Raw genomic sequence first — 20,390 nt, forward strand, 5'->3', positions numbered from 1 at the left:
CCCCACCCAATGGACATTTACCTGTTGGGCTGGGGTGAGGCTGGAGACTTCCTGCACCAGCCCTGGGCAGCAGGCAGGGGCACTGAGGAAGCTGCTGAACTGCCCCTCTCCCCAGCCCTGCCCACCCCGCAGCTGCGGGGCTGTCAGTGAGGGGGGGAAGGGGAGGAAAAGTGGCAGCACAGAGCTGCTGGCTGCTTTGAATGGAGAGAGCTGGGGAAGGGCAGTGGGGTTGAATGGAGCCCTCTCACCTCTTGGGTCTGGCCCAGCTCCCCTCAATATCTTAGCTGGGGTAGCTGGGGGGGGGGCATGAGGCATGGGGGACTCCCTTCCTCCATTGGTGACACATAGGGGGTGCATGTATACCCCCTGAGATTGGCAGTGCACCCCCTGAAAGAAGCACTGTTGATGCTGCTGGCAGTGCCCGTGGGCAGTTGCCACTTGCCACCCCCCTCTTGCCGCTGACACTGCTGGCGGCGTCTGCGGGTAATTGTTGACAGATGGTTGGCACTTGCCCCCTCCCAGCACCGACACCGCCGTGGAGGCCGCAGGAGCTCCCCACTCACCGCTGACACACGCCCACTGCTGCCGCCACCTCTGACAGCCTCCGGAGGCATGCATTGTTCATGCCTTCCCCCACCCACCACCTGGGTCGCTTGACACCGGCAGCAGTGAGCTGCTGGATGCTTTGAATGACCAGAGATGGAGGGAGGGTGGGGGAATGGAGCCCCCTCACCTCATGGGCCCGTCCCAGCTCCCCCTTCTACCCCAGCCAGGGTAGCTGAGGGGGCTCCATTCCACCCTGCCCCCTTTCCCCCACAGCTCTGCCGTTCGAAGGAGCCAGCAGCTCCATGCTGGCTGCTTTTTCCTCCTTCCAGCTCCCCCACTGACAGCTGGTGCAAGCACCAGCCTACCCACGCAGAGAAGGAAAATGTATCTTTGGAAGTATTTAATAATCCCTAAGGGTCTCTGCTCTAGAGCACCTTAATCTAATACCTCATTTGTGCAAAAAATTAAACCTAGTCAATCAGCCATTTTAAAAGCACTCTGCAGCTGTGCACACGTGTTACCTCACGGCTGTATGGCGCTTTTGGGGACTTGATAGTGCAAAAAAATGTAACTTGTGTAAGCACCCTTAAGCACTGACTATTATTTTACCCTAGCAGAAACCCTGGAAACAGCTAGCCCTCTTAAGACTATCACAACTCATTTTCTCAGCCAAATGTCCATTTACCAGTTGTTATTCTGCTGCATACTATTCAGCTTAACATTACTTGGGACTTAAGCTTTAATTCAAGAAGCTATTGTCCAAATTGTGGAACTTTTCCCCACTTGCAAGTTTTTGCCATGACAAGTCAGAGCTCTACACAAGAATTTTCCAGATTGCTTCTTGTTTCTTTTTGAACAGCTTGGGTCAAAACCCGACAAGAAAGCTCCCAGCTGAGAAATACATTTTATACAAATGCCTTTAATGAAAATACATTTATATTTTTAAAAGAAGAATTGTAATATTCTCCACCAAGTTAATAGTAAATGAACTAAGACATTTGTTGCCATATAATTTCTCAAGGCTTTTGTACAGTATTCATGCCACTAGTCACTGTTTAACTGATAAGCGCAATTAGAATCAATATGAGATATAAGTATTAGTTTGTTAATTATTAACAATTATATATTATTATCTATCAATCTAATTAGTAAGTATAGTAGCAACAACAATTCCAGTGATCCAATAAATAAATCCCAATAAAGGATTGGAACCTTGTAGTGCTAGGTACTGTACATTCATATGAGGAAAAGGTGGTCCCTTCACAAGGCAACGGCAAGACATTATGGTGAGTGTAATTACCAGCATAAGGAACCTAAGAGGACTCAACCGTGACTGAAAATCATCAGAAGATAATCTGCGATTAGGCGGAGGGCAGAGCAGGGTGGCATCTTGCGGATTGACTTGTTCAGAGAAGCACAAGCAATCGATTACTCTGGCTGTTTTGCTTACAAGTAAATTCCAACACGTTTGACGGGCGAGTAGTGGATTACGCACTGAACTCGGGGCTCAAGAAACTTGAGCCACAGGCTGTGACTGCATACAAGTTACTTCATCGAGACTGTGCCTCGGTTCCCCAGCTGCCTCCCTGTTTCCGAAGGTGGTTGTGAGGGTAAAATCCATTACTGGTTGCAAAGTAAATAGTCATTATGGTGATGAGTCCTGTGTGCATAGATGGACACACAGAACGGTAAAATGGGCCAGTGTAATGGCATATGTTCACAGTTCAGAACGATTCTTTCTGGTGGGGGGAAAAAAATCATCTCATTTTATTTCCTCCTATTCATTTAGCAAAATGTATTTTGTCCTCAGTGCAGCAGTTTCCAATTTTGCCTTAGATAACATTGTTTTCACATACCACAAACGCTGAAGCAGTTCTGCATTATGGTAAGTGTCTAACCAATTTTCCAGCCTGGCCACTGCAATTGTCTCATTTTTGCCATGTATTAAAAGGTAGGAGCATGCATTTCACATGATTCACTTACTGCTATTCTTGGCTGATAGAAATAATTGAAAACAACAGGAAATACAAGAGAATGGCTGCCAACTACTTCTGTTTGTCTGTTATGAAAGGACTCCCCATTTTGTTTGCAAATGGATATGTACGAACAGCTTTGATGCCAAATGGAAAAGATTGTTGAGAAGATCAAAGAACAACTGTTTCATTATATTTATTTACTGATTACGATCCTGAAACATGCAACACCGAGAGCATGCTCATCCAAGTATACACATGCAATGCTAGCTTCAATCGCAAGAAACAAGCAATGAGAGAAACAGCAGGAGCTTGGAGAATTTGAATTTTATATGAAGCTGCTGTATATAGTGCAAGAAGCTTATAGGAACATAAGGCACCGCTTACGATCATACTAATCTAGTAGCGCAAAAGCAACGTTGTAGCCGTGATGGTCCAGAAATTATGTGAGAGGCAAGGATTTCTTAGGGTGATATCTTTTGTTGCACCAACTGCATAGTTGGGATAGAGTTAGACAAGCTTAGACAGGTGCCACTGGGACCTGATGAAGAATATCTTGCATTCAAAAGCTTGTTTAACTCTGTCCCGACTGCACAGCTGGTCCAATAAAAGAGATCACCCCCAGAAATCCTTGTCTTGAATTAATCTGACATAGACACCTCAACTCTAATCAACAAGCACAACTTTGCCGTGTATCCAAGTACCTCTCCAGATTTGCATGCACATCTGATTTGTTACGTAACAACTGACATGTAACTTAGACTCTCTGAATCCTGGCTCTCCCACCTGTGCAATGAGGATCACCATCGTTATCTGTTTATAGCTAAATTAAACTTTAAAATGATATAAAAATAAAGAACATTATTAAATGTCAGTCTGATGGGCATCTTGTGTTAGCATAACCTTGGGGGACTTAAACTTTATCTTTGAGTTAATTAAAAACATTGATTTCTTGAAAGAATTTGCTGAGTGCTTTAGGGTTGGAAAAAGGTACGTTCCTTTCCCTAGTCAGAGTGTTAAGCTTACATTGGAGGGCTAAATAACCTGTCACATGCATTCAAAAGTAAGAATGGTACATAAGGCCTTTTCACTCCAAGCTCTGTGATACAGTCTAAATCCAAAGACCAATGCAGTCAGGAGTCCTAAAACGGGTTTTGGATCGTTAGTCATTACAGCCACGTGGCCAGTGATCTCTGCCTCTTCTGGTTCTTTCAGAATGAACAAATGATGTCTTTTTATACAAGTGTCATCATGCAAAGACATTCAGCTCAACTCACATTTTCACCAAAATTATTCCCACCAGTTGCACTCTGTTCTGCCCAAGAGCTACAATATCCAGTTCTTAATTCTGTGCAATGTCACAAATGAAAATGAGTTGGGTGAAGGTAATTTGGATCTCCCCTCCCCTGTCCCCATCACAAAACCATTAGTATCAACATCCTCTCATGGACCAATATAAATGGCCACTCAATGCAATATGACCACATCCTCCAACTGTTTTCAATTTGTTTTGAAGGTTCAAATGGACTGTCCTGAATAGAGATGCTTTTCTAAACAGGGGTGTAAAATGGTCTATAGGGACACAGAAAACAAACACAAAACAGCCCCTTATCCAGTTCTTAGGGCTGAATATTGATAAGAGGGCAGTTTGTGTTTTCGGACAGTACTGGGATGGTACATTTCTGTGTTCCCAAGCTCTATGCTATAGAAAACAAACTGGTTCAATCTTTTTCACTGATGAACTCTAACATTCACAACTGAAAATGAAGGGGTGGCATCCTGGCCTCATGGGCATCGCTTGGAAACACTCATGGTGATTTCCACAGGTCCAGAATTTCATTGTATACTTTTCCTGTACTGTATATAAAATTACCTAGCCATCTATCCAGGTGCAGACGAGTACACTTAACATCACTAGGGTGTAGCACATCTCTGAGAAAACAGGTAACAGGAAAAACCAAGATTCATTTTTTTGGGCGGGGGGGAAGCAAAACAGATTCCTCTGTCCATAAATTTAAAGATAATCTGTTTTGGTTTTTCTGGTTCTCTGTATCTAACAATGAATTTCCATTTTGTTTACAAATGGGAATTACATCTTATATGTCATGGACAAAACAGCAGCTAATTTGAAACAATCTTGCAGCAAGGAACATCAGTACAATTTATGGATGTTTTTTAATGCTAGGGCATCTTGCTGTTGGAAGACACTATTAAAATCTAAATCTTGGCTAACAGTTTTTCTGACAAGAGTTCTGCTCTGAAAGAATGAGATCTGAACACAGGCTTGTTTGCCAGCCTGATCTGGGGACTGATTATATTAGCACAGGCTGCTCAACACCCTCCCTCATCCCCACCAAAGCAGACATAATGGTTTCTTTTTATAATAAATCAGAAACTCTCGCTGCTATTGATCCAGAACTCCCACTACCATCAGTGGAAGTGGCTGTGCATCATGGACTCTGCATTGCATGTATTTGAAAAGAACAAGAGCCAAATAATTAAACAGCCAAAAACTATATTAAAGTAACATGGAGAATCTGATTTAAACCTATATAAGCTATACAATTAAAAGCAAAGATAAAAATCCAGGCTGACATTCCAGATTTCATATACACTATTGTAATAGTTAAGGACAAATGCTACCCTTATAATTAGCCCTAATTTTACATTGCAAGCTGTCAGAGTGACAACCCCTGCAAACTACTTTCTTAAGGGGATAGAGAACCCTCTGATGAGGGGAAAAATGCAAAAGGACAAGGAACCGTTATCTGGGATATTACCCCTACTAACCACTGAAAGAATAAGGGCTTTATTTTGCTCCCAGTGAACTGAAAAGCAGATACTATTGGTTCAGTAGGGGCAAATATAGTGCCTAGTGTCTGATTCAGTGCCAGCTGAAGCCGGGGACTTCAGTGTATGGGAGCAAACCATACTGGCTAGCAGAATGACTTGAAGGACACTCAGTGAGTGGGAGCACATGGATGCTCCTGCCCCTGCATCACGGTCCAGGGAGCAGCCTAACCCAGCAAGTTTTGTGACTGACTTGGTTTCTTTTTTGCAGAAGAATTTGTATATTTTTAAGGCTCCCTCTACACACTACAGTTGTGACACAATGAACTGAGACCAGCTACACATGAAAAGTACCTATCATACAATAAAAAGGTCCAACCAGCTATAAAAGTTAGACCTCAAAAATGTGTATTGACTTTATAGCTGGGGGCAGTTGCGGTGCTGTGGATTCTGGGTCTCAACAGTGCCAGGACCCTGGGTCCTGTAGCTGTGGATGCTTGGTCCCAGCAGCCGCAGGGCATAGCTGCAATCTCTCAGCCCCAGGGATACATGTTGGGCACAGCAGCTGGTCTTGCAGGCCTGGGAGTGTGTGATGTGCCTCTGCAGCTGGGAGCCTCCTCAGCCGAGGGGGGGTCCCAGCTGTGGGAGTTTGCTTCTTGCTAGTGTAGGGGAAGCCCACGGTCCCAGATGTGGAGAGGCAGGAGGTAAAGTTGCATGGCTCATGCATTTGATCCCATGGTGCTTGTACCTGCACGTGTAGAGGGGCCCTAAGAGATTCTGCAGCAAACATGTGAGTTATTATGGACTACAACATAAATACAGCACCGTGGAGCTGTTCAGATGGCCATTATTTGATCACTAGTTTACTGGGTCTCCTTCACACCACTCATGAGCACCATAGAAATGTACTGTAGTTCAGCAGTGTTTTAAATGCTTATTTAATTAGAGTAGCAGGGGACCTTAGCAAGCCCAATTAACATGCATTTATGTATTTTTCCCCACACACACGTTTGTCCAGTTTACCAGAATAGCTTCATCCATCACATGTTTCTAAATGAAATATATTAGCAAACGTGCACAAAATGTGCTCCAGATAAAATGACGCCCAGATGCCCATAGCTGCTTCTTTTCACTCCTATTAGATCACACATGTATAACCTTACCTATATTCTCTGATCACTGTGCTCCCTTCAATCTCTGCTGCAACATTATTAAAGTGATGCTTTCTTGTTGCTATACATCATTTTTAAAACATTACCTCTGTCTGCCCAATTTGCAGATTTCTAAATGAAGAGTTCTTCCAGGCATAAGGAAAATAGTGGGAAATGCAAATTATTCAACATACATTCAGTCAGGGTAATGCAGGTAGGCATTTTATACGGGGTGCCTTAAACCAGCTACCAGCAAAAGTGTTTTACCACAGAGGACCTCACCTCTCAACAACAGACTCAGAAGATTAGGAGTCCTGAGGCTTTCAACAACCTTTCATTGCGCACTCTCTTTTCCTCCATGTAATTACATGCTCCAGCAGCTACAATCACAGTGGCTGCAAAGACAAGCAGTTTCCTTCAGGGTTATACTACCCTGTATCTGGGTTCTAATAAAGGCAAAAGCACCAAGCACCTTTCCTGTTATGATGGATCTGATTTTCCATGCACAGCTAGCAAGAAGAACAAACACCCAACATTGCTCCTGAGTCTGGGTCTCCAAAAGAAGACTGAAAACACAAAACCAAATACAGTTCTTTCTCATATTATGCATAGACCTCCCCCCCCAGTACATTATCTCAAGGAAGCCCTGCACCAGCTGGCTAAAACTCTGTAAGGCACATTAATAGAGAGAGCAGGGCCAGAAATGAAAATTTACAGTTAAATGCTGTAAGCTGGCAAATGATTTAAAAGTACTCATCATCCAGTGGAGGGCAGAGGTACAGAGACACACTAAACCAACTCTTAACATTGCTACTGGTACAGGCAGAGTAGTATCTTATCTTGTGACTAGTCCCACTGAAATCAATGGGCAAATTTGCAGGGTAAAGTCCTATGTGATGTATAAGAGTCCATAGACTGCTTCACAATTGGTTAATAGGCAATGTGTACAGAAATTAACTGAAATTTGCAGAACTCAGACAAGTATCACATAAGAGCTTGATCGTTTAAACACATGAGTTTCCAGCACACGTGCCAGGTGCTTTTAATTAGCAGGCCGCATGGAGAAAATGGTGGCGGCGCGCTTTAAATTAATGCACATCGAAGATCAGCACATCTGCGCTGGACCGCTGATACATGTGATGCATGAGGCTGCCAGTGCGCATCAATTTACGTGCTCAAGCAGACTCCATTAATTGAGTCTGCTCCAACCCGCTGCATTTCCAGTATGTCAGAGCAGGCTCCCTGCACGGGGGTAAGTGGCCCTTGGAAGAATGTTTCTGGAATCGAGAAATAACCAGATCTATTAACACATTGGCATTTCTTTAAAAACTTATTTTTTGTGAGTAAAATCACAAAGTCCCCATCTCTGTAATATACCGAAGCATGAAATGGTGTTCCGAGGTCAAATGCATGCCATGAAAAGATTTTTTGATGGTCGTGAATTAACTGTTAAAGCTAAAAAGGTGCAATATCAGAAGCAGGCTTTTTTATCATTCAATCACTCAACAGGTTTGCCATTCAATATTTTTCTTGTTTTTAAAAATCTACAAGGGTTCCACATCAACACTGAGAGATCAAGAATAAAGTGGCTCCTTTACTAGTTTATTTGTTTCAAAGATGTCACCAAGCAGTAAATGAAAATTAAACATATTAGACCAAACTCAAAATACAAGCACATCCTTCCCTGCCAGCCATCTATAAAAAATGGCTAATTTGAATTTGTGGATTACCTGTTTCTAAACTTAGATTTATCAACATACTCCTATTTACCAGCTCTATCTTGCACAGGACTTTTGTTGTTGAACATACATAAAAGAAATTATTAGCACCTAAACTCTTGATTTTTACTTCACATACGGCATGTTTATCAATGGTTTTGCCAGCAGATTTTTACACACAGTGTTTTTTCCCAAACTGTTTCTTTCCCCTTCACTATTAATAGCTTTCCTCTAATAGAGACTTCTGCTGTTTATAAATACATAGTGAAAAAAATGCTCTCTATACATGTTATTGTGTTGATCAAGCTCCTGCTTAAACTGTCTCCCTCAGCATGGAGGCCGTCTTACCAGCCACAGGTAATGACTGGTTAAAGCTGGAAAAAAAAAAGTCAGGGGGGAGGGAAATGCATAAGCCATTAACAAAGCTGCGCAAAAAGTTCTTAAAATGCATTTTCCCAGCTTTCCCTTCCACAGGTTCATTTTAGACTGGATTGTCATAGTTCCCACTTCCATGATACTCCCAGACACTTTATCTGTGACTTTGGATGATTATGATGACCAGCATTGCCTCATCATTTCCTTGTGCTTTTTTCATCTTTTGGTTGTATCATTTGGTTGTTCTTAGCCTGCAAGCTCTACAAACCAGGGACCACGGCTTTGTTACGTGTTTGTACAGTGCCTATCAGAACGTGGGTCCCAACCTCTAGGGGAGACGGTCCAGAGCTTTGGGCCCAGGTAAATGAATGCTGCACAACAGCTAGTTACTAGGGCTGTGTGAAGCTTTGGTTGCTGATTCAATTTGGAAGAAATTCAGCCCAATTCAGCGGCCGACTCTCTGAATCCAAATCAAATCAAGTACTTCCAGTCCACTTCCTGGCCCACTGCTGAGTATGTGGGCCCCCCCCCCATGCCCCACCAGCTCAGCGATCAGCCATGGAGGGACCCTGGGTGTCCCCCCAGACCCAAAAGGCACCAGTCGCCGAGCCAGGGGGTGATGGGAGGTTCCCCCATGTGTTCTGCAATGGACCTGGAAATGGACCAGAACTGCTTCTGGTCCACTTCCAGGTCCACCAACGAGCACAGTGGGGACCCCCTCCCACTCCAGTGGGATGCTCCATCCATCCTACCATCTCAGCATTCACGAGCCGCTTGGTACCTTGAAGGATGTAGAAAAAACATTTAAAACTGTGTCTATGTCCGAATCATCGAATCTCTCCAAATCGATTCGGAGGGTTCCGATTCGATTCAGACAGATTAAAGGGTCTCCTGATTTCATTTGGATTCGGAGATTCGGCCACTGAATCAGGCTGAATCTCTGCTCAACTGCATCAGTGACTGAAGCTTAGCACAGCCCTAATTACTAGCCCCCTGGGAAATAGAACATTCAAATGCATTGCAGATGAGAATCTTTGAGTTGCAAAGTTTTCTGTGGGGAGTAGATAGGGCACTGTGGTCTTTGTGCAGTACTGTCCCTGAAGTTACAGATTTTTCTTCTGACTTTTAATATCAATAAGCCCCCAAAAGAAGAGGAATTTTAGTCCATATGTCTGGTTCACTATAATGTTGCAAGAATTAAGAACTTCTTACTGAGCCTTTTTGAATTGTAGGCTTTAGCAAAAAATTAAGTCAGGCAAATTGAATGTTATTTGGCTGGGAAGGGAGGTGCTGTAATATGTTTTACTTAGCTTTAGAATTATTCCATGGTAGATTTTTTTTATGAGTTCTGCTTACAAGCATGTAATGTTGGATCTGTGGGACTATACTACAGAAAAAAAGACTCATTAACATTTTTTTTTAAAAGTGTCCAAACTTATATGTACTTCTATGGGTCACTTCCCCAATACATAAATGATTAGTTCCCACTACAGTCAAATATACATCAACAGCAAACCAATGTACTCTATGAAGGTTTCTAGGTAATGCAATCTTTGAGGCTGTGCTTAAAACTATGAATTTAATTTTTTTCCTTTTTGTTTACGACTCTCGAGAGTTTTAAATGGCAAAGGTACTTGCAAGGTGTAGAGGCCCAAAGTGTAAAAAAATCCCAGGTCTCTCTAGTTGGTATTATGTTCATCCATCCAGTCATCCCCAATGTAAGTCACTGAGAGAATGAGATATATCACTATATGTTAAAAATTCCACTTCCATTTATCCCCATATGCCAAAGTCTAGACCCAACTCGGTTTCAGATGCAAAAACAACTTTAAGAGTTAGTTTTTTTGCTTGGAGCCCAGAACAAGAGGTGGTGGAGAACAGTACTGGCCTCAGGAACACTCCAGCAAAAAGGAACTGCAGCCTGATAGGGAATAATTCTTAAATTAGTTGCACCTTTTCTCTGGAGAAATCATAGTTGCTTCATAATCTTAGCAGTGATCCTGGAAGTGGACCTGAAGTACTTCTGGTCCACTTCCAGGTCTGCCAGAAAACATGTTGGGGAGCCCCCCATGCCTCCCCAGCTCAATGATCCACTGCAGGGGGACCCCAGATGCCCCCCTAGACTCAGGAGGCACCAGCCACTGAGCCAGGGAGGCACTGGGGGGCCCCCAGCACACTCCCTGGCAGACCTGGAATTGGACCGGAAGTGTTTCTGGCCCACTTCTGGGTCTGCTGCTAAGCGCACTGGGGAGCCCCATCGCACTTCTGTAGGACACGCCATGCGCCCCAGCATTGTGATGTTCCTGAGCCCCTGCTACCTAGAGATATGTAGAAAAAACATGTAAAGCTGTGCCCATGTCCAAAACTTCAAATCTTTCCGAATCTCTCTGAATCAATTTGAAGGGTTCCAGTTCAAGTCGGAGAGATTAAAAGGTCCTCTGATTCGATTTGGATTTGGAGATTTGGCCACTGTATCAGGCTGATCTCCACCGAATTGAATCAGGGACTGAAGCTTCACACAGCCCTAGTAACTATATGGTGCCTGTTGACACCCTGTCCTCAGATCAGTGGCGCAGGCAAGCTACAGTGGCAATCCACATGAACTCAGGTCAGCCCATGGCCAGTTTGGACCAAAAATCTGACATGAATGATATTGAATCCATGCACATTGAAACTGCTGGAAAAAAACAACTCACTGCAAGCAGGAAATGCTACTCTTTGTCCAATTGGGCTTCCACACTTGTACTGTTATCTGTGCCTATCTAGGCTGGTATCTGTGGGGTTTCTAATATCCAAATGGGTTGGGAACAAAGCTGTATGAGAACTGTCATAGGTTTCTCCTGGGAAATTTTACAATTGCAAAATTTGTTTTCATCCCAATTGGAAGAAAATCAAAGAATTAGAAATTTCCCACAAAAATTCAAAATCATCATAGACTTGTGTCTCCAAACAGAAGAAGTTTTTAAAAGAGGCCATTGGAGGCCAAGTGAAATGATGCATTTCAATTTCAACTTTTCTGTTTTTATTGATTCATCAATTATAAAGCCAGAATGAATGACTGCAGCTATTCAGGCTTACCTGCAGCATATCACAGACCATATCAGGATGGATTAATGTCCACCCTCCACCCCAGGTCATTGATAAGCATGCCTTTTAGGACATCTAGGAAAATATTTTGAAGTTGCTTCAAATTATCATTTATATCTTTTGCATTAAATTACTCCCACTGATTTGGCTCAGAATTATTTTTCAACTTCGTAAAACTGGCTTTTTTCAATCACAAACTGGTTTGGTCTTTATTCCGTTTTCCATATAACAGAACTATCAGGTTTTTATCACTCATACATAGGACACCATTAATTTCAAGTTCTATGATCAATTTCTTTTTAGCTGTCAAGATGATGTCTAATATAAAATTCCCCTGTGCCGGATACAATACTTTGAGTTAGGAAATTGTCATGTGTGTTATTTAGGAATTCCAAGGATGTTTTAGTAACAGCAGCATGAGACCTCCAGCATTTGTCACTCAAATTGAAGTACCCCATTATAATGCAGGATTTCTCCCCTCTCCCCTCCCCATCCCAAGATGTTATAAATAGGTTCTTATGGAACCAGTCATCCTGTTCTCTTTTGTGCTTTGGTGGTCTGTAGCAGACACCAACTAATACCTCAGCTTCTGTTTTATCTGTTAGGACATTGATCCATGAGCACTCAAGATCATTTTATTCTGAGTTGTCAGTGACTTGGAAACCAGTAATGTCTTTTTTTATACACCCCTCCAGTTTTGCACATTTGATTCTTCATAAACAGGTTATAATAATTTAATTTAACATTCCAATAATGCAAATCTTCCCGCTAGGTTTCAGTAATACCAACTGGGCCAGAGTTAGAGTCATAAAGGTGCCATTGCACTTCCTCTTGTTTATTACCTATGCTTCTAGCCTCCTTTTATAGGCAATTAGAGCGTTTCTTCTCATGTCCTTTGCTGTCTTGATTAATTTTGTTCACACCATCTTGATTTTGTGTTAAATGACTGCTCATTTGTTTCCCTCTTTTATCCTCTCCTTCTGCTGTTAGATTAATGTCTTCTCAACTACTCTGGCCAGCCTGCCTCTAGAAGATGGGTTCTCTTTTTATAGTAATGGAGGCTGTCCAAACTCTTCCTGTAAAAGGTGGACTAGTGTTTCACAAGACAAAATCTTCTACCTTACACCACTTACCTGGCCAGCACTACACTTCCAGAATCTCCTTTCTCCTGTTTCACTCAGGAGAGATGAAATATCTTCAAGGAAATCATATCCTTCTCCCCTAGCACACTTCCAAATTCCCTCGTGCTTTCTGTAATTATGAGCTATCTTACAATACTGTGTCATTATTTCTGATTTGTAATATCACCAGTGTGTTCTTTTCCACTACTTTTTAGAAGACTAATCAGTCTTATAATGATAATTAATACTCTGATTCTGGGAGGACAGCATATCATCCAGTTGTCCACATTGCAGAATTTTCTTTCCATTTTTTTTGGTACAAGATCTCCCAACAGATTTATCTGTTGCTTTTGCATGGTTCAAGATCTCTTTTTGAGCCTGGGTGATTTTTTTGTATGCTGGGCTGATCAGCAATCTACAAGATGTGTCCTATATAATATCCATCATTTTATTCAATCAGCTGTACCTTCAAAGATACCTTTTACAGTTTCCATGCTAAAGTTCTGGTAATAATTGGAAACTTCAGCTGTATGGAGTTTCTCTTGATTTTCCTTTCGTCGGTGGACAGAACCTGTTCATCTTTTTCTTCCCTTAGCAATGCAGAATGCTGCTGCACCATCTGGGCTCTGACGATTATGAATTGCAAAGCCTCCTCTCACATTTTCTTTCTTTGATTCCTTGGTGACATAGGTGACTGGTACGGGAAGTACGGGGGGGGGCATGTGCCCACCCTGAGAGGGTCTTCTCTGTTGCCGATGCCGTTGGTGGCTTCTGCAAGTGCTCACCAGCCACATCCCCACCACCAACACCCCCAATGGCTTCTGTGGGTGCTTGCCAGCTCCATCCTTGCTGCCACTGCCAACTTCTGTAGGTGCTTGCCAGTCCTGTCCCTGCAGCTGTCATCGATGCCAGCTTCTGCGGGTGCCCCACCAGGCTCAAGAGGCACCAGTTGCCCATGCTTGGTGACCATGTCCTTTATTCCTTGAATCCAGAGCCAGATTAATGCATAGGCAAACTAAGCACATGCCTAGGGTCCTAAGTGAAGAAGGGGCTCAGTTGTGCTTATTTTACATATTATGACTGAGTGAAAATTAACCACTAAGGGGTTAATTCAGTCCTGCTTGAATCCCCGGTGGTGTTGCCTCTCAAGATCTCCTCAGCTTATCTAAAATACAAACAGCAGATGAACCAGATACAGTACTCACCATCTCTTTCTACTTTCAACCCAAGAATCTGTGCCTCTGCCATCCAAAACTGTTTGCTGCACCTTTTGCTGCCCATTAGTTCACCAAGCAACTGACTTCATAAGCTAATATAAAAACAATTTCAAAACAAGAGTTCCTTTAAATAAAAAAAAAGATCTGATAAGATCAAAATGTTCCATTTTGACCTTGTTGAAACCCTTCATTTCACTTTTTTTAATGGATTTTCATTGAGATTGAAATGTTTGACATTTTCCTGTGGGGAAAAAAACCCTTCCTTTGGATAATTTTTGTACAGTTCTGATAGGGATGCATATCAGGAAATCCTACTCCAGGCACTGCAAGCATTAAACCTTGACTACAATAGAAACTTCATTTGGTCAGACTTGGCACACAGCAGACTAGGAAGCTGTGTCTCAGGATTAACCATTAAATGGTGAAGGCTGTTTGACAGGGGAGCATAGAGCCTTCTCTTCATATGCACCAGCTTGGGAATGTATTCCACAGGGGTGATTGTGATCACTTTGTTTTGCAAAGGGAATCCCTCTCTGTAATATCACTTGCTGCTGGAATGCATGTCATCCTGTCAATGCATTCATCACCATTATCATATTCTACTGGAAGATTGGCAAATGTGTTCAGCCCTGTAAGATAGATATTATGGCATTTGACAGATGATTTCAGTACTGAAATGATCTTTTTGGAAGCGTTGAATACTTTGGCACTCCATTATGCAGCATAGGAGTGACTTTTCTCACTGTTATCAGGCAAACAAGCCTTGCAAACTGGGAGTCATCAGGAAAGAATTATCCCTAAAGCCTGAAAACGGATTTTCTGAACACCATGGTTTCAGCACTAATTCCCTTATTATAATATGGCTTTGGCCACTGATTGTTCACTCTCATACTCTGATTGGCTGGCAATGGCTTTAAGATGGTGTCGTTCCTCTCCCTTAAGCCTCCAGAGAAGATGCAGAGGATGGGGAGGATGTCACCTAGCTGATCACCTCATTTCCATAATGGGGATTACAATGCCTAATGCAACTAATGAAGGCTAAGGGAAAAAAAGCAAAACAGTAGGGAGAAAAGCTTGTAAGGAATTATGGCTTGCAAAGAAATACCTTTCCCCATTCCTCCTGCCGAGGACCTGAGATTAACTCCAGCTTCTCTACAAACTTCAATAGTAAAATAATTGTCAGGGGCCCCAGAATACCTTACGCTTCTCCAGTGCATTGCTGGACAGTTACTAAGACAGTGTAGTGTGCAGTCCATGGATGATCTAGTAGTTGGGCTGATAGCTTTTGGAGGCCTGGTTCACTTCACTACACTATCCTCTGGCCAAAGGGAAGTCACTTTTTCTATTCCCCTGGTCCACATCAGTAATACGAAGAAAAATGTCCCAACATCTCAGGGGCATTATGAAGGAGCTAACATTAAAGTTGCTCACATACTATGGCAATAAAATAGACACACAGGTGTAGCTTCTTCAGTGTTATTAAATGAAGTTAAGTTAGTTTACCCCAGCTAAGAATGATCTGGCCCTGGCTGTCAACAGGTAGCCCAGAGATTGATGTCAGACGCCTCTGTGAGGCCAGTCCGTTCAGTGATCATCATTTAACCTATGTGCAAACCGAGACACAACAGAGTTGATTTTCAGCCTTAAAAATTAGCAGTTTTGTGCACATATTTTGCCCATAACTTCACAGTAAAGGCCCAGTGCATTCAAAGCAATCATTTGTGCTTGGCCAGTTGTGGTATTGCTTATGCAACAAGCATGCAGTTATAGTCAATGAGCTTTGAAAATCGATGCCACAGAAGTCAAAGCGCATGTTTTCAAAAGAGTCGACTAATTTTGAGTGTCCTGCTTGAGAACCACTCGTTTTTAAAGTACACATGGTTCCCAGTGGCTCTAGCTGGAAATATGGCATTGGAAGATGGCCTTTTGTGCTGAAGTCAGTGAAACTACTATGATCCTTACTTGCCTTGACTCGAAGCACAAGGGAGGGCAAGAAGTTAGAAGACTGCTAGTGCATAGCACACTCCCCTTCCTACTGGCTGTCAAACTGGAGACAGGGTCTTGATATTATATTGATACTATTTGCAAACTTTTTTCCCATCCACAACACTAATATTGTGCAGGGAGCAACTGCACAATTTTTCTTGCTGTATGCTTCAACCTGGAGGGATGACAGGAAGAATCAGTTTTCCTGCATGTATTGCCTTTCTTCTGAGACTAATGAGAATGCCAATTAGTGTCATTTGAAGTGTGGACCCTGAAGCTGGATCCAATGTCATTAAACAGCCAGAATTATAATTTTTTGGTTCCCGGCTCTGGGATAGATTTGAAGCTAGTAGAGAAAGGGTCCATGTCCCCAGAATCTTTCCAGGAGGCACTCAGTCACAGGAATTAGAGCTTTTAATGATGAAGTGTTCAATACAAACCTCATTAACTTTTACTGAGAGGCAGCTCTTTTGAAAGCAGAGGAATGCATTTGGAGGTAGGGAAGATCTCTAATATCTTCATCTTGACATGTCCTGTTGCAGAAGAGGGAAATAATATAGATAGCAGATGTTCAGCCTGTTTGTTAGTACCTTACATTTTCCAATTCAGGGTGCTCAAGCTTAAGTGATTCTTCAATTATTTTCAAGACGGAGTGCTCTGTTTTGCTTGGTCTTTTCAGTGTTCCAGTAATTAACAAATGTGGCAGAACATTTGTCTTAATTGCACAATGAAAGCCCCTCACAACAGTAATTGCTCTATAAAAGTCCTATAAAAGAAATCTACTTGGCTTGTGAGAAAACACCCTCAAATAAAATATTGATGAAAAAAATTCTCAGTGTTCTTATCAGAGAGCTTCTACATGTGAACAACAAACCTCCTTAAAGAAGACAAATAACCAGTGATCGGGAACACAACTGAGTGGTAGGAAATATTTAAACATAGAAAAGTTAATTGGGATTTGCTTAAGAGTGCTTTGTTAGATGCCCCCCAGAAACACAGTTCTGCTGTCATGAAAGAAAGCTCCCTTAAAACCATAAAAAACATACAGAAAAAGTAATATATAAAAATGGGAGAACTGATATAAACGAATACGAGTCACCAGGTAGGAAATGCAGTAATTTAATAAGGGAAGCTAAAGGTATGAATATAAATATCTGTGACCACTAAAGTAAAATGCAATTTTGCAGGCATATTAAGAGTTTGAGAATGAACCAAAATGTTTTTTAGCTCTTTTAGGAAGGATGTGAATACTGTTCTCAATACAGCACAAACACCCTGGGTCCATATAAAAAACTCCCTTCTTAGCATCTTCTTTTTTCTTAACTTGAAAACAAACAATATCACCTATTGCAGCATTTCCCACCCAGTGTGCCGTCGGACATGTTTTCCTGCACAATTTAGAAGCTACACCTTGCCTTTCCCTTACCTTCTACCTTGTGGAGAGAGAATTTTGAAAATAGAAAAATGTTATAGTACCTTGTATGGAAACTATAAAGAACTAGAAAAAAACAAAAAAACAAAAAAGAGGTGCTGACATCGTGACCTCAGGAATTTGAGATACACTGGTCTAATCTATGTAGTATTAAGAATATATACTCACCTGTCCAGTGAAAAAGAAAAAAACCCTCTGTATATTTTAATTTTTCAGTGTTGCAATTCTTCCCCTCCATCTTACTCAAGTAATTTAAGAGACTTTTCTTTTGTATTGTAATCCACTAGCAACATGGCTGTGATTTTTTTACTTGTTACTTTGGAATTAATATCAACATTAATGTATTGATAATAGAATATAAACTAATTTGACAATGTGATTTAGGTTCATCATTCCAGTGTCTCGGTTAGCATTGCCCTGTTCTGTTAAATAAAGATTACTACTTACAGTTCAATTACCTTTCCTCTGACTTCAAAACCTGCACTGAATGTCTCATCATTTTTCATGTGGCCTTACATTTATCATACATGTTCACACGCTATATTTTCTTTTGAGGTGACTGAAAGAAGTAAAATCATGGGCTTAGGTTTAAAAATGGCAATCTGTATGGTCTATTAAGTATTCCTCAACAATGGTTGAGCTCACCAAGAAGAGCCTTTATAGAGGCACATTGCCAGTGACACTACAAAGAGGTTACCTATAATTATGTGGAATATACTGAAAAACCTTTACAGATATTTTTTATATTCAGTGACAGATAGGGGGATGATCTAGACTGCATTCATTACTCAGTCCATAAGAAATAGAGTGTGAAGGGAGTTGTGTTAAGTGACTTCTAGTGAGAGACTATGGTTGATTTTACTATGTGTCCAATGGTTATGATAAGAGAGTAAATGATGGGAGTGTCAGATTTGCATGAAGCAGAAATGATAATTATTATAACTTGGTTAATAGTGGTTGACGCTTCCAAGTTGCAGGGTTCATTGACTCATAGATGTAGAGTCGGAGGGGACCTGAGCAGATCATCTAGTATCATCTAGTCCGACTCCCTGCCCTGGGCAGGAATGAATACAGGGCTCATATGACCCCTACAAGTTTAAGCTCAAATGACCCCAGCTAGGTAGTTATCAAGCCTCCTTTTAAAGACCCCTAAGGTAGGAGGTAGCACCACTTCCCTTGGAAGCTGGTTCCAGATCCTGCCCGCCCTGACTACGAAGTAGTGCCCTGACTGTGAAGTAGGGTTAGAACAGGGTGTCCTGTGATGTGTTTGGTTTGATTATATGCAGATTCAGAGTGTGAAAAGCATTTGCAGGACTTTGTTTAGGTTTAGGCAGCTTAATTTAAACTGCCTAAATCTAAACCAGGAGTGTGTGTGTAGGCCTTTGCTGCTTTGCTGGGAGCTGTGTGGGCAGCCTGAGATTCATAACTTAGGGGTGTTGGGGGGAGAGCTGGTGAGATTGGGGGCAGGATGGTTCCCTAGTTCTGCCAAACCTCGGTGAAGCTAACAGCCCCCGATCCACCCTGACCCTCCTCCTACTGAGCCCACATCACTTGGGCTCCCAGGACTTGTGAACTTCAGTAAAACCAGCCCCAGGAGCAGTTTGTGGAATCAGGGGCTGTTCAGTGGCATTGGGGAACAGGTCTTGGAGGGAGGGGGGGTTGGTGAGATTGGAGGGCCTCTCTGATCCTGCTCTCTCTCTCTCTACCCCCCCTCCCCCCGCAGATCCTGCTAGCACTCCTCATCCCCTAAAGCCCAACTGTGGACCGTGTTAGTCCCCCAATCCCTCAACCCCCCATGGGCTCTACTACCCCCCATGGACTCTACTAGCCCCCTTGAATCTCCTCCCCTGATCTCCTCAAGCCTTCCCATTGACCCTGCTAGTCCTCTGATCATCTGAAGACCCATACTAGCCCCCACATCCTGCCTAGCCCTTCCCCTCCCCTGACTTACCTTAGATCGGACTCCTGGCACCTATCTAATTACTGAGTTAGATTGGGAAACCATTATTAACCCGATCTAACCTTCCAGACTTCTAGATGTAATGTCTCTACAAAGCCTTTCATAGACACAACCTTGGTTAGGCTGATCTAAATGTAAAGCCTGGACATACTCAAAAATAATTTGAAAAGGAAATATCAAAAGACATGAGTCAATAGTCGAAGAGACTGTGTAGATCTGAAGAGATCGAAAAAAGAACTTTATATTTTCACATGCAAACACTGACACCAGAAGTGCTTTTTGCACTCATCCAATCATAATATGCATGCCATTTATGCATGAATAACAAATAAACCAAAAGGAAATAGAGATCTGCTTAGCAGGATTTTGCAAACAAACAAACAAAATGGTTAAATGTATTGTATAAATGATTTGTTTAGAATTATTTACTTATTTCCAAGCATGGGTATTAGCATGATAAACTTAGCTAGGACCTTTCTTTTCTCCTTCTTCCTACCTTTCCCTGATTTTGAGAGTTGCAGTTTCCCTGTTTAGTCTCAAGATCTTGCCCATGACTGGGTTAAACTAAAAGAAAAAAAAAAAGCACCCTTTCTCCTTAAAGTTTAACATCTGTAAACAGACTTTTCTCAAAAGATTCTAGTTGTTTTCAGGCAAAAGACTTCTTTCAGGAGCAGGGAAAGCCTAATATAAATAGCTTAAAATGTATCTGAAATGTTACCCAAGGTGGTGATTTCTCACGATTAGAGATGATTTGAAAAATAATGATTTATCATAATTTGTGTAGAAATTTGTGATAAATCACATCTGATTATGATAATACCTAACTACAGTTTATCAAGTGTCATGAATCATGATTAAAGCATTTAACTTGTGTAATTGAAGACAAATATAGACCTCATCTCTGGGCACAGCTGGTTAACTGAGTACTGAGTCAATTTTCTACTAACTTATAGTGGCATCCTAACAAGGATCATGGAGGTATGAGAATGAACAGACTGTAGTTCTAACATGAATTAAATATGCAGGTAATTTAT

This window comes from Crocodylus porosus, unplaced genomic scaffold (assembly GCF_001723895.1).
Source record: "Crocodylus porosus isolate Cpor-Errol unplaced genomic scaffold, CroPor_comp1, whole genome shotgun sequence".
In the NCBI taxonomy this organism is placed as follows: domain Eukaryota; kingdom Metazoa; phylum Chordata; order Crocodylia; family Crocodylidae; genus Crocodylus; species Crocodylus porosus.